The sequence below is a fragment of the Manihot esculenta genome, chromosome 11 (genome assembly GCF_001659605.2).
Source record: "Manihot esculenta cultivar AM560-2 chromosome 11, M.esculenta_v8, whole genome shotgun sequence".
NCBI classification, from domain to species: domain Eukaryota; kingdom Viridiplantae; phylum Streptophyta; class Magnoliopsida; order Malpighiales; family Euphorbiaceae; genus Manihot; species Manihot esculenta.
The window spans coordinates 7,880,522-7,894,066 of NC_035171.2; the positions used below are offsets into that span (position 1 = coordinate 7,880,522).

A 13,545-nucleotide genomic window follows, 5' to 3' on the forward strand; every position below is an offset into this window, starting at 1 on the left:
AATAAAAATTAAATAAATTTTACTTTTGTCTTTTTCTATTTTATTTATTCTAATTTTAAAAGTACTAATAAATGAAAATATAAGAAGTTCACTACTAATTAACAAGAAAAAAAAGTTTTATACTCATATATATTTTACAGTTATTCCATATATTATAGAACATAATTAATCTCATTTAGATTAAGACTCACATACAGAGATGGTCTGAATTTTCTTATATGGAATTGGGTGGGCCACTTAAATTAAAGTGATTATGAAGTTTGGCCATTGGTAATTAGGATTTTTTAAAAAAACTTTGATATATTACCAAAAAGTAAATTATTTTTTAAATGGAAATATTAAATTTTAATACGAAAATATTTTTAAATATATTTTATTAATATATTTGTTGCATTTTTTTTTTTTAAAAAAAAGTAAATATCAATGCCAAACAAATAGTGGTACTAATTAAAGTTTGGTCACAAAATGGTAATTACTAAATTCTGAATGCATACTCAACCATATTTGATATTGATTTAAGAAACTAATGAATTATTAGGATAGTTATTTGAAAAAGAAATTTTGATGATCCCAGTCAATACATTTAGATATAATAAAATTTTTTAAAATTTGATAATATTATCAATTTAATTAAAAATTTTGAGAAAATACAATAAATCACTCATCTATCATTGCCTGTGTGGTGGTTAAATATTAACGATTCATTGAAATTATTGTGGAAGACTTAAGTTTGGGTAGAATAAAATTCTCAAAAATTTCATGATACGTAGTTATCTTGATGGAAAATTTAAGAGAAATATGACACATCATTAAAAATATTGGAATAACATGGTCCCAGAGTAATATAGTTATTGAATGGTATCCAAAAGTTAAAAATTCAGTATAAATCCAATCAAATTAAAATCTAAAAATAGAAATAAATCAAACCAATTAGACAATAAGCAAATCAAATCAAAAAACAAATAGTCATGACTAAGCATTGACTTTGCCAAACTCCATCGCCTTAGCACCGATGATTCCCATCGATATCCCGTTGTTGTTGATCAATATAGAAGCGAGCACAACAATAAGCAAAGAACGCAATCAAAAAAAAATAAAACAAAACGCAATCAGAAAAAATAAAACAAACATAATAAGAAAACAAAACAACTAACATGCAGTAAATCAAAGAAAGCCTTTGAAATAAAACAAAATCATTGATCATCCAAGCACTACTATAAAAGGAAGGCATTCAGAACTCAGCTAAATAATAATATACGAGAGCGGAAATTGCTGGACGTAACAGCGCGGTCTCAAAAATCCAATGTTATTGAAATCAAATCCTTTTTGGAATCTTATAAAAACCCTCAAGTAAATTAAATTTATCGAGCAAATCTCTCATTGGAGAAAACTAGAACATGCAAAATAGAAGCCGTCCACAATCGACAAGGAAAATTAGAGATAAAGGTTAAAAAAATAACTATAAATTTAACAAAATCACAAAATGTAAAAGATCACCAATCACAGGTAACTCGGTAAATTGTAGGCGAAGTCGAAGATCTTACCGAACTCAATCCTGATGAGTAATGATAATTTGCACAATATCAAAATAAAATAAAAAAGAAAAAAATAAATAAAAAGAAGTCAATGAATCAAGTTATTTGATGACAAAGTCTAAATCATTCCAAATCCTGAATTCCAATATGGAAGTAACTGTGGTCCATATACCACACGAAATTGCACTCCTTTCTATGTTATTCTCTTCTATTTTCGTTTTCCAAGTCCATCTGCTATGATTTATGATTATTTTTTCTTTTATGTTCTTAACTTGTATTTTTTTTATGACTTTTCATCCAAAATTATATTAATTTAATTTCTAAGTATTTTTTTTTATAGATATTTTATTGATTCCTTCCGCTTTTTTAAAAAAAGAATTATTGTAAAGAGATATTAAGTTTCCATTAATAAATTTAATTTTTAAAAAAATTAATTTTATTTTGTTTTAAATTTTAAAAATAAAATTAAGCATAGAAAAATTTAAAAAATCATTAGATTTTACTTTTGTTTTTCAATTTTACATATTCTAATTTTATAAGTCCTAATAAATTAAAAAATAATAAGTTTATGAGTTTTACAACTATTAATTAACAAGAAATTTGATATTGATTTAAGAAATTAATGAATTATTGGGATGATTATCTGAAAAAGAAATTTTGATGATCCTAGTCAATACGTTTAGATATAATAAAATTTTTAAAAATTTGATAATATTATCACTTTAATTGAAAATTTTGAGAAAATAGAATAAACAACTTATCTATCGTTGACTGTGGTTGTTAAACATTAATGATTCATTGAAATTATTGTGGAAGACTTAAATATCCCGATCAATAAATTTTGGTAGAATAAAATTCTCAAAAATTTCATGATATATAGCTATCTTGATGGAAAGTTTAAGAGGAATATCACACATCATTAAAAATATTGGCAATAATATGGTTCCAGAGTAATATTTTAAATTTATTCATATAATAAATTATTATTTAATTATTTTTAAATTTATATAAATGGAAATGTTAAATTTTAATATGAAATATTCTTAAATATATTTCAATAATATATTTATTGTATTTTTTTCATAAAAAAAGTAAAATATCAATGCAAAACAATAGTAATCCTAATTAAAGTATATGGACTATAATATATACTCATTGTAAATTATCTCTTATGGAAACATAAAAGTTTTTTTTTTTTTATCAATTGGTTGTATTTCCAAAGATGTGAGATTTCAATTGAAAATTTTGATTTCAAAAAAATTTAAGAAAAAAAAAATAAGTATGGTGGATTGATAAAATAAACAATTAATTTAAAAGTTGAGCAGAAGGTAATCCAAGTTAAAGATTTATTGCAAAAGTAATTTACTTAATTTTTTATTGTTTGGTTATAACATTCAAATAAGCAGATCTCACCAATTATTTTTTAAGGTTAAATTAATTTGCAAAGTATTAAATTAATTTCTAATTAATTAATAATCCCATCAAGCGTGTATATTTAATTAATTAATTGCATTGAAAAAAGAAAAACTCAAACTTGATTAATAATTGTAAGCAAATTATTTAAATTAAATCACTCAATTTCTTAGCATAAATAGATATGCTCATTACTATTTATATTAATCCAATTAAACAATTAATTAACAATATATTGTCTAGTTAGGATATTCAGTAGGTCTCTTGAATTTTTAAGAAAACAACAATGGAAGTTGTGTTTCTCGAAAAAAGAAAAAGTATGAAAATAAAAATTAAGATAAGATCTCACACCTCAATAAAAAATATCAACTAGATTAGCTTTCAACTGAAAAAGAGTATTTAGCCACTAAGAACCATAACAAAAATGCAGAAAAATAAGAAGAAGAAGAGAAAGAGGTTCGACTGGAGAAACCGAAATGAAGATATGAAAATAAAAGGTGAATTGAGAAATGAGGAATAAAAGATGAAAGAAAATATCCAAAATTTAAAAAGAAGAAAGTAAATCAACAAATCCTTCTGCTATTGTTATCCTAATTATTAATTTGATTGTATCTGCAACTATTTGAAATCATTCTATCAAAATCGAAACTTTATTATCTGTCCGTCGAGTTTAGATCACAACCTTAGACAAGATAAAACTTTTTAGTACATAACATTTCTAAAATAGCATCTGTTAGTTCCTTTTCACAATATTGGCTTCAAATCTGTCCAAAAAATCAAAATTCAAGTAAGAATTTAATTTTTATCATTAAAAATATAACAAAATTATGAAAATTAATATAAAAAAAAACAGTGAATTTTAGAACTCATCAAAAATAGAAAATAAATGTGAGATGAAAAATTTATAAAATGCTTATTCCTTGTATTATATAACATAAAACCTCATGTAAATTATGTTCCTAATTATTTCACACTAAAATATTGTTTTTAATATATATATATATGTATGTATGTATGTATATATATTAATGCTCCACACATTCAAAAGAATTAGTTAAAGGAAAAGATTTTTAAATAGTGAATAATATGTGTATTAAAAATATTTTAGTTATCCTATTAAAATGGAGGGAATATTGTACTATATAGTATACATGATGTGTACGTTAAACATTAATGATTTCTTGAAATTATTGTTTGTGAAGGAATGGAAGACGTATATAATAACTTGAATATCTCTTAAAAATAAAAAGAGAAAGAAAAGGACATCACAAATATTCAAAAATACATATTGTGAGAAGTGAGAACCCAATAGTGTTTGATAAAATATAATGAAATATGATATAAATGGTAATCTAGCTTTGCATGCTTTAGAAATTTGTGTATTACTATTAGGAGCAGGATTAGAAAATATCAATTCCTCAATTTTAAATTTTTACTACTTCTATGTTTTGGTCCATTATTTTTTTTATTTTTCATTTTTTTAACAATGCAAGTCTATTGCATTTTTCATAATTCAGTTGGCTAGTATAAAAAACTAAGAGGACTACAATCCAACTAAGAGACCAAAATAAAACTTCTAAATGACCAATATCCATAAAAAATAACTCAAAGTCCACAATCGCAGCCCAGAAAGTAGAAGTCACAACCACTACCCTACCCAAACCGATCGACATCTGCGCTGTCGCACACCCACCGATTTGTTGATGCACTGTCTGAGTTACCAAAGAATAGAACAGTGAGAAAAACACAATTGAGATAACAGTGACAATCCAAATTCAACCCTTCATCAAACAACAGAAATCAAGAGAATAGATGGCATAACCACAGCAGACATGCAATCGAGATAGAAATGAGAAGGTTCGTGGTTGAACAGAAGCAGCTCAGAAGGAAACTAGGCATAGAAGGAGGAGGCACGACAGAGCTCTAGATCAGTCATCGGCCTACGAGAGCGTAATCCATCGGACGTGTAGATATAGTCCTGAGGAGCAATGCCTCATAGATGTAAAGAACCTCCCCAGATTTAGAAATATAGAGCTATTTAATCCTCTAAACTAGGTTCAAAAGAGCAATCATTCACCATCAAGAAAGATAGGTACCTGCAAAAGGAAACCAAAAAGAAAACCAAAATAAAAAACCCACGCCAACCGTCCATCTATGGTGAAGAAGAACAGAGGGTGGAGGTGATTTTTTACCCAAAAGCAAGTTAGGGTCAAAATAACTCAAAAACAAAAATAAAAACAAAGAAGACCAAACAACAAAAGCAATAAAAAAAACAACAAGGAGACTAGCATAGAACCTTGGAACTCAGTGTTGCTATTGTTTCATAGTTCATTACTTAGCATCACGAAAGAAAGATAAAAGTTTCAATCCATCTCCTCTTTGATGCTTTGTTGATGCCATCAAGATTGCTGAACTAATTTGACTAATCACCAACATTTTAAAATGATAAATTTTCTTTTATATGTAAATGCACATCTTGAAATTCACCCTACATTACCAAGACAAAGTAAAATTTAGCATTTAAATAATGTTGCAATTAGAAACAAAAGTATACAAAGTGGTAAAATTTAGCATTTAAATAATGTTGCAATTAGAAACAAAAGTATACAAAGTGGAAATATTATACCAAATGGCTAGTTGATTTAGCACAATTTAGACATTTAATGTATGTCTACCTCAACTTTTCTTGCAAAGTGGTGAAATAACGGGAGAGAATGCGAACAATCATATTGAAATTGTTATCATTTAGGAATCTCAAGTAATCTCTATCACATGTACATACATTCTTGCAGTGTATGGGGTTTATTTTTTTTTTAATCATTTTTCTCAAAGTTTTATTTACTATTTGATAAATATAACTCCACACGCTACAAGAATGTACCAAAAAGTAGCAAATGATTTTACTAATGAATTTGAATATATTGGAATTAGTAATTTGTGAGAGAAAATGAGTAGATTTTACCAACCGATTTCATAATTTATTGATAAAATCTACCACAGAATCTCATATTTTGAAATGTTTCAGACTCATTAAAAAAATTATTTCAAGCTCATAAAAAATTAGTATGTTTTATATTCATATATTTATAGGTTTTTTAATCTTAATTCATATATTGATAGTTGTTCCATATATTATAGAACATTGAATAAAACCTCCTGTATATTGAAATTGAGATGCAAATGGGCTGAATTTTCTTTTTCGGATTTGAGTGGGCCAATTAAATTAAGGTGGGTATCTTAGAATTGTTGGGCCATTGATGGTTACATTAGAATGTGTAAATGAGATTCTTGGGATAATTGTCCATTTGATTTTGCAAACTTTCTTTATTAAATATTAGGAATTCGAATCTCACAATGGAATCAGGTAAGAGTGGATATTTGATTAGTCAAACCAATTTTTTAAAAGAATTATATTTTTTTAAAGATTAATCAAATCCAATTAAAATTTTATGGCAAAGTTAATGTAAAAATCAACTTGAAATATTCAATTTAGTTACTTAATTTAACCCTATATAATAAATAATTTATTTAATATTAATTTATAAGCTTATAATATAAATGAAAATATAATTATATATTATTTTTTATTGATAAAAATATAAATAATATTTAGTTTAGATATATTAATTAAAGAAATTAAATTAATTCCAAGTCCACTGCCATGATTTATATTATATTTTTTTATTACTTCAATCATTAAAATTATATTAATTTACTTTTTAGACAAGCTTTCTTAGTTTTCCACAATTTTTTTTAAAAAACATTTTACATTTCTAGTATGTAGGCCAATTAAAAAAATTAATTAATAAAAAATATTTTTTAATCAAAATAAAAATAAGTTATTTTTACAATTTAAAAGTCTTATTTTATTAATATTGATGATCGCTGGATTTCTTCACCCCGGTATAAAGGTCAGGCCCATGAAAACAGTCCATGATCCGAAGGCTTCAATATTCCCCTCGAGAGCCAGGTCCAGCCCGCTCAATCACAGGGCCGGACTCCGCCTAGACTCCTCAATCAAACCGGCCCAAACCTCTCGGCCCAGTAATCAGGCCCCCACCAGGCTCAACTTCAGCCCTACCATTCAACCCAGCCCGGAAAGGGGAAAATGACCAAGATGCCCCGCTGGTAGGTCCTTCCGCATGCGTATCAGAGGAGAATCATACGTATCAGAGGAGAATTAATGGCCGTTACGCATGGAGCAAGCGCCTGACACATCCGTACATACGGAGCTAGGCGACAGAAGACAGCTAGCATTGTGGCAGAGAGACAGATATATATATCACGATAGAGGCCACGCAGAGGGGGCTCTCTTCTTCTTCCTTTTCCTTCCTGGACACCATTTTTATTCTTTCTGTAACCCTTGCCTAAATATACTACTCTGAGCCATAAAATCTGACTTGAGCGTCGGAGGGCCTCTGCCGGGGCACACCCGGTAGGCCCCTGACCTTTCTTTCTTATTTTACAGGTCCCTTCACCAGGAAGAACATGGAGAGATCCACCAGGGAGCCCAGCAAGAAGGGACCCAGAAGAAAACCAGATCTATCATGGACCAGGAAGAGGAAAAGATTTATCAAATGGCGCCATCTGTGGGAAACGAAGGAGATCTTTTCATCACCGGAGTTTTCACTTTCAAAACCCACTGAGATCCACAATGGCAAACCACCAAGAAAATAACCTTAACGTCATTCCAAATAATCTGAGCTCTGCCCAAGAGGGGCAACGGTTCTTATTTTCCAGTCCTACAACTCCAAACAACCAACCACCCATTCCTTTTAACCCCTTGCCGAGCTTGGCCGGGAATGTGCCCTCCACGAAAGAGATTTTACTGTCTCAAAAGTTTTCAGATCCACCCATTGAGATCCACATAAGTCTGGTGAATATTTTCTGTAAAAGAAAAAAAAAAGGGTGAGGAATATATGTATTGTTGAAATTCTGAGGTCCGCTGTATATATAAATAAATAAATAAATAAATAAATAAATAAAAAGAGAAGAAGAAGGTGAGAGAAAGAGAAGAGGAGTCCGTGAGAAAAAAGGAGGTCGGAGCCGTGTTTAGCAAGACAGAAAGGAACTCAGCAAATCCGACGACCACAGCGATAGATTGCTCGTTGAGGTCGGATCCATGTTCGAAACTAGATTCGTGGTCGAGGTTGGAGTCGCATTTCAGGACAGATGGAAAGCATCGGGGCGACAGGGAGACAATACAAAAAAGAAAGCTTACACGAAAAGAAAGACCCAGCTGGTGTAAGAATATCTTGACAGTCTCTTAATCTTCATTTTCCTACCCTCGTTGTTTATTTTAACATTTATTAAATATTATTACTATTAACTTTTTCTTTGAGATCTGACGAGGTGAAACTTCAGATCGAAGTGCTTGCCTGTAAGTATAAATTTTAATTTTTTCTGTAAAAAGAAGAAAGAATGCATAATATACATATTTGTTGAGATTGTGAGGTCGGCCGTATATATATTGTAAGGGTTAGATGGGCAGGTTGGCTGTAAGATTCCAAGTTATAAAAAAAAAAATAATAATAATAATAAATAAATAAATAGATAAAAATAATATATATATATTGATAACGGTTGTCGAAGCCGTCAAAAATAAACCTATTAAACAATCAACAATTAACTTGTAGATAGTGGCAATAGGGTCGAACCACAGGGATTTGACACTACGAATTTTCCTATTGATGACTAAGGCAAGTAATAACAAGTAATTAAAAGAGGGGGGTTTGATTTGATGAATTAAAACTAAATAGCAAAAGAAAGCAATAAATTAAAGATGAGTAAATCAATAAGAGAAAAGCTTCTAGTTGAAGTATGGATATATTTCAGATTGTTTAGAATTGATCATTGATTCTTTAATACTCCTATTTATCTCAATAAATTAGTTTAGGATGTGGAAGACGCTTCTCACAATCCAAATTCCTCCTTAGTTCTAGTTTGATTAGGAAACGTTCGCTAATCAAACACTAGTTAACAAGTTGCCAAGGAACGTCCTTGGGGCCTTTGGCATCGAACAACTGTTAACTGCATTAAGATTTAGAGAAACCTAATTCTAACCTTGCCAACCGCGTGGTCAAGTTTAGATCATGCAACTTAATTAAATTTGTGTTCAAATAATATAAGCAATTACGGACTTAAATTATTCAAACAATTGTTACTCAAGCAATTAAAAGCAATAGGCCTAAATTGATTCTAAAAGCAAAGCAACAATTATAGAAAGATCAAATTGCATAAATATTGAAAATAACTAGAAGTTTAACAATGGAGATTTAAATCTCCCAATTCATCACAAATCTGAATTTTCCAACTTCAACTAGAAAATAATGAATTTAGCCACTCATGGTGACTAAAATACACAAAAATAAAGAAGAAAAGAAAAAGAAAGTTTCTGCTGTGTTGCTGGAGAATTTCCGAGGATGGCAGATGCTGAAAGATGATGATAGGATGCTGGTTTGGATGTTGCCCTTATATAGCTGGAGAATCCCAATTCCAATTTGATTAGGGTTTTGGAATCTCAATTTGATTTGGTCTTCTTTGTAGTCTTTGATTCCTCTTTGGATTTTGTATTTGATTGAGAATGGAACTCTCTAAGTGAAGGGCGTGGCTCTTGGGACTGATCTTGTGGTGTTTGAAGTGGACTTGGACTTCTTTTCTTTGAATTTGGATTTTCTGCTCTTTTCCCGCCTCTGCTGTCAACTTCTGCTGTCAAGGTGACTTGGGCAGTTTCTGCGAGTGACTTGGGCAAGTCACTTGCTCAATCTGCCCCAATCGCTCTCTGGGATTCAGTCCAGTTTTTGCCTCTGACTCTGCGAATGACTTGGCCAGTTCCTGCGAGTGATTTGGGCAAATCACTTTGACCCAATCACTTTTCCAGCTTTTTCTTCACTTTTTCTCCAACTTTTCAATTTCTTCCTTTTCTGTAAAAACATAACAAAAACACAAATTAAGCTAGAAAAATGTGTAAATAAATAGTAAGAGATATGATAAAAATGTGGCTAAATTATGCTTGATCAAATACCCCCACACCTAGCTTTTTGCTTGTCCTCAAGCAACAAACAACTTAGTCAATCAAGCCCCTTTTTCTTTTGATCCTAAGTACCACTTAATCAGCCCCCCTAGACTCCTAATTTGAAACACTACAGTGTAGGATGCATGTACTAAGGTTACCCCCCTTCTTTCCTTGTTTCCTATCACACACCATGGCCAAGGGAAAGTTTTTTATTTGATCATGCTTATTCTTTTATATTAGGTTTAATGCAATCCCTTAAGAGTGACTTGCCCTATTTTAAGCATTTTTAATTATCAGCACTTTTTTTTTTTTTATTTAACTTTGCCTGAAAAAATCACTAACCTTTTTACGCGATGGTGCATATGGGTGATACACCCCCGGTTACTCAGTTGGTCACTTGTCCAAGTGGCTACTAGCTCTGTTCATAATCTTAGGCCATCGGAACTTTATTTTTGATGCCTGAAAAAGTCACCAACCTTTTTACGCGACGGTGCACATGGGTAATACACCTCCGGTTACTCAGTTGGTCACTTCTCCAAGTGGCTTTTAGGCACAGTTCATAGTCTTAGATCATAGGAACAGGTTGTGCTTTCTGATTTGCTGAGTTTTTCTTTTTCTTTTTCCTTTTTATATCAATTTGGGCAAATCAACTCAAAGAGAATTACACTAACTTTTATTGCATGTATTTTATTTTCCTTTCCTATTGGCCACAGCAGTTTCAAGAACTCAATTCAAGAAAAAGAACTTCCTAAGTAAGGGCTACACACTGTGCATGGTTCAATTTAGGTTTAAAGGGTTGGATAATTTAATGGGGTCATGAGGTAAGGAACTCTTTTGGCTTAGTCATCTATGCTGAGTAGAGCAATAGGCTAAAAAAAAACAAAATTCTGTGTGTGTGTGCATATGTGTGGAAGAAAAAATTTTCTGGTGTGTGAAAGGGTAAGACTAATGCAAAAAGAAACAAAAAGAATGTAAAAGAAAACTAAACATGGTGAGGACTGTGCAAGTGAAGACTGTGCAAAATGTTCTCCAAACACCCCCCCACACCTATTGCAAACATTGTCCCCAATGTGTGAACATATATACATATAAATTAAGAAGGAAAGGGAAAGGGACTTCCTGGCCTGGGGTGATTTGGGCAAATTGCCTCAGTGATTTGGGCAAATCACCCAGCCAAATCACTGTCTTTGCTGTTCTGTGGGCAGGAAGTGATTCACATCTGCTGGTTCTTCTGCTGGGGCAGTATGCTGTCTGATTAGCTGTCTTCATCCTGAACACACGCTCATGGCCAATGCAAAACATATAAAGAGAAAAATGAGAGAGAAAGGGACTCCCTAGGGTGGTGATTTGGCCAAATCAGTGGCCAAATCAGCTGTGATGGTGGTCTGCAGGTATGAAGTGTTGAACCAGCAGCTGCAGCATGCCTTCCATGTGTATGGTTCGGGCCTCCATTCTGTCAAGGCGAGATTCTGCAGATTGATCAGCTGCTGGAGGTTCTGCTGATTTGGGCAGTGATTTGGGCAAATCACTTGGCCAAATCACCTCTGCTGTAGTTAAGTTCTGCTGATTTTCCCATTGATTTGCGCAAATCACCTCGGCTGGGTTGCCTCCCAGTAGCGCCCTAGTTTAAAGTCGCGGGCTGGACTTTTCTGACTTGATCAAGGCTCAAGTAATAGGGGGAGGGAAAAGGATTCCCACAGAATTAAGTAAGAAGTGTAGCACACCTTTCATTTTGGTTATAATCCATCCTATTTCTTTCATGTACTCATGAAATAGCATGATTAATTTCTCCTCTTTCAAGTGAGGTGTGCCTCTAGCCCCTATGTTTGAAATTTTGAGGTGATTGGGCAGCACTTTGAACTCCAATTCATATTTCTCCATAAAAGGTGGCTGCAATCTAGTACTGAACTTGGGCAAATCGAATTCTGCTTGAACTGATGATTTGGGCAAATCAAAATCTTTCTGCATTGTTGATCTGATTTCTACCTGTTCAAGTGATTTGGGCAAATCAGATTCTATCTGTACAAGTGATTTGGGCAAATCACCTCTGGACCAGTCTGTGCAGCATGCTGTCTCTTCCGTTTCTTTCAAATTTTTCCTATTTTCCTCATCTTCCTGGCTGGTGTCCCTTGGTATTTGTTTGACAACATCAAGCAAAGGTATGTTGATCTCCACTTTGTGAAAGGTTGCAAGTATTTCTTTCTTTTCTTTTTCTTTTTGTGATCTTGCAAATCTCTTGGGAAAGGGAGGAGGTACCTTAAATTTTTCTTCTAGTTGCTGATCTGCCTTGGTCTGTTTGGGGCTGAATTCTGCCTGGGTCATTGATTTGGACAGATCACTACTGCTGGGCAGCTCAGTCTGCCTAGCGATTGGGTCAGTGATTTGGGCAGATCGACTGGGTGATTTGGGCTGATCACCTTCTGGCAGATTTTTTTCCATGGCCTGTTTTTGCAATTTTTCAGTCCTACCGTCTTGCAGCTCTTTTCCACTCCTCAATGTGATGGCACTAGCATTTTGCCTTGGATTTATCTCAGTTTGGGAAGGTAGCTTTCCTTGTGATTCAAGCTTACTCAAGGATGAAGCCATTTGTCCCATTTGTTGCTCAAGATTTTGCACGGTGCTTGCTAAGGACTTCACGATCTCTTCAAAGGGTGCATTGGACTTTTGAGGTGCAGCTTGAATTGGATTTATTTGCTGGTAGTTTGGATATTGATTGGCCCTTGCATAACTTCTTTGCCCATTAAATCCTCCTACTTGTTGGTCCTCTTCTTGAAGGGAGGGACATAGGTCAGTAGGGTGGCTCAAGTTTGCACATATTCCACATGGTTTGGGCTGCTGAATCTGCTGGATTTGTTGGGCTTGACCCACAACAAGGCTATGGACAACATTGGTGAGATCAGAAATTTGGGATGCTAAAGTGGATGTACTCACCTCATTCACCCTTCTTGGTGGCTGTTCTTGGTCTCCAAATTGCTGTGAGGCTGCTGCCATGGTGGAAATTAAATCCCTTATGGCTTGAGGTGACTTGTCTTCAATTGATCCTCCACATGCTGCGTCTATGAACTTTCTTTCTGAAGGTAGCAAACCTCCATAGAAGTATTCAAGGAGTGACTTATCAGAGATGTCATGTTGAGGGCAGCTTATGCACAATCGATTGAATCTTTCCCAATATTCATATAGCTCTTCATAATCCTTTTGCTTGATGCAACTAATCTCTCTTCTGATGCCAATAGCTTTTGAGGTTGGGAAGTATTTTCTCAAGAAGACTCTCACCATCCCATCCCATGAAGTGATGGATCCAGGTGGTAAATAGAACAACCATTCTTTGGCAAAATCATCAAGAGAAAAGGGAAAAGCTCTTAATTTAACATGCTCTTCGGAAATACCTTGAGGCCGCATTGTTGAGCACACAATGTGAAGTTCTTTGAGGTGCTTGTGTGGATCCTCATTTTTAAGACCTCTGAATTTTGGAAGAAGATGAATTAATCCGGTTTTGAGCTCAAAAGGGGCTGCCAAAGGTGGGTAAGTGATGCACCATAGTGCTTGATCATCCAAGGGTGTTGCTAGTTCACGAAGAGTTCT

General features: G+C 32.8%; 1 non-coding gene across 1 annotated transcript; it reads left to right on the forward strand.

The window, feature by feature from the left end:
• Positions 1–13,084: 13,084 nt before the first annotated feature.
• LOC122725220 lies at positions 13,085–13,191 on the forward strand. The gene has a single exon (XR_006352690.1). It is a non-coding gene; the product is annotated as a small nucleolar RNA R71 (small nucleolar RNA).
• Positions 13,192–13,545: the final 354 nt, after the last annotated feature.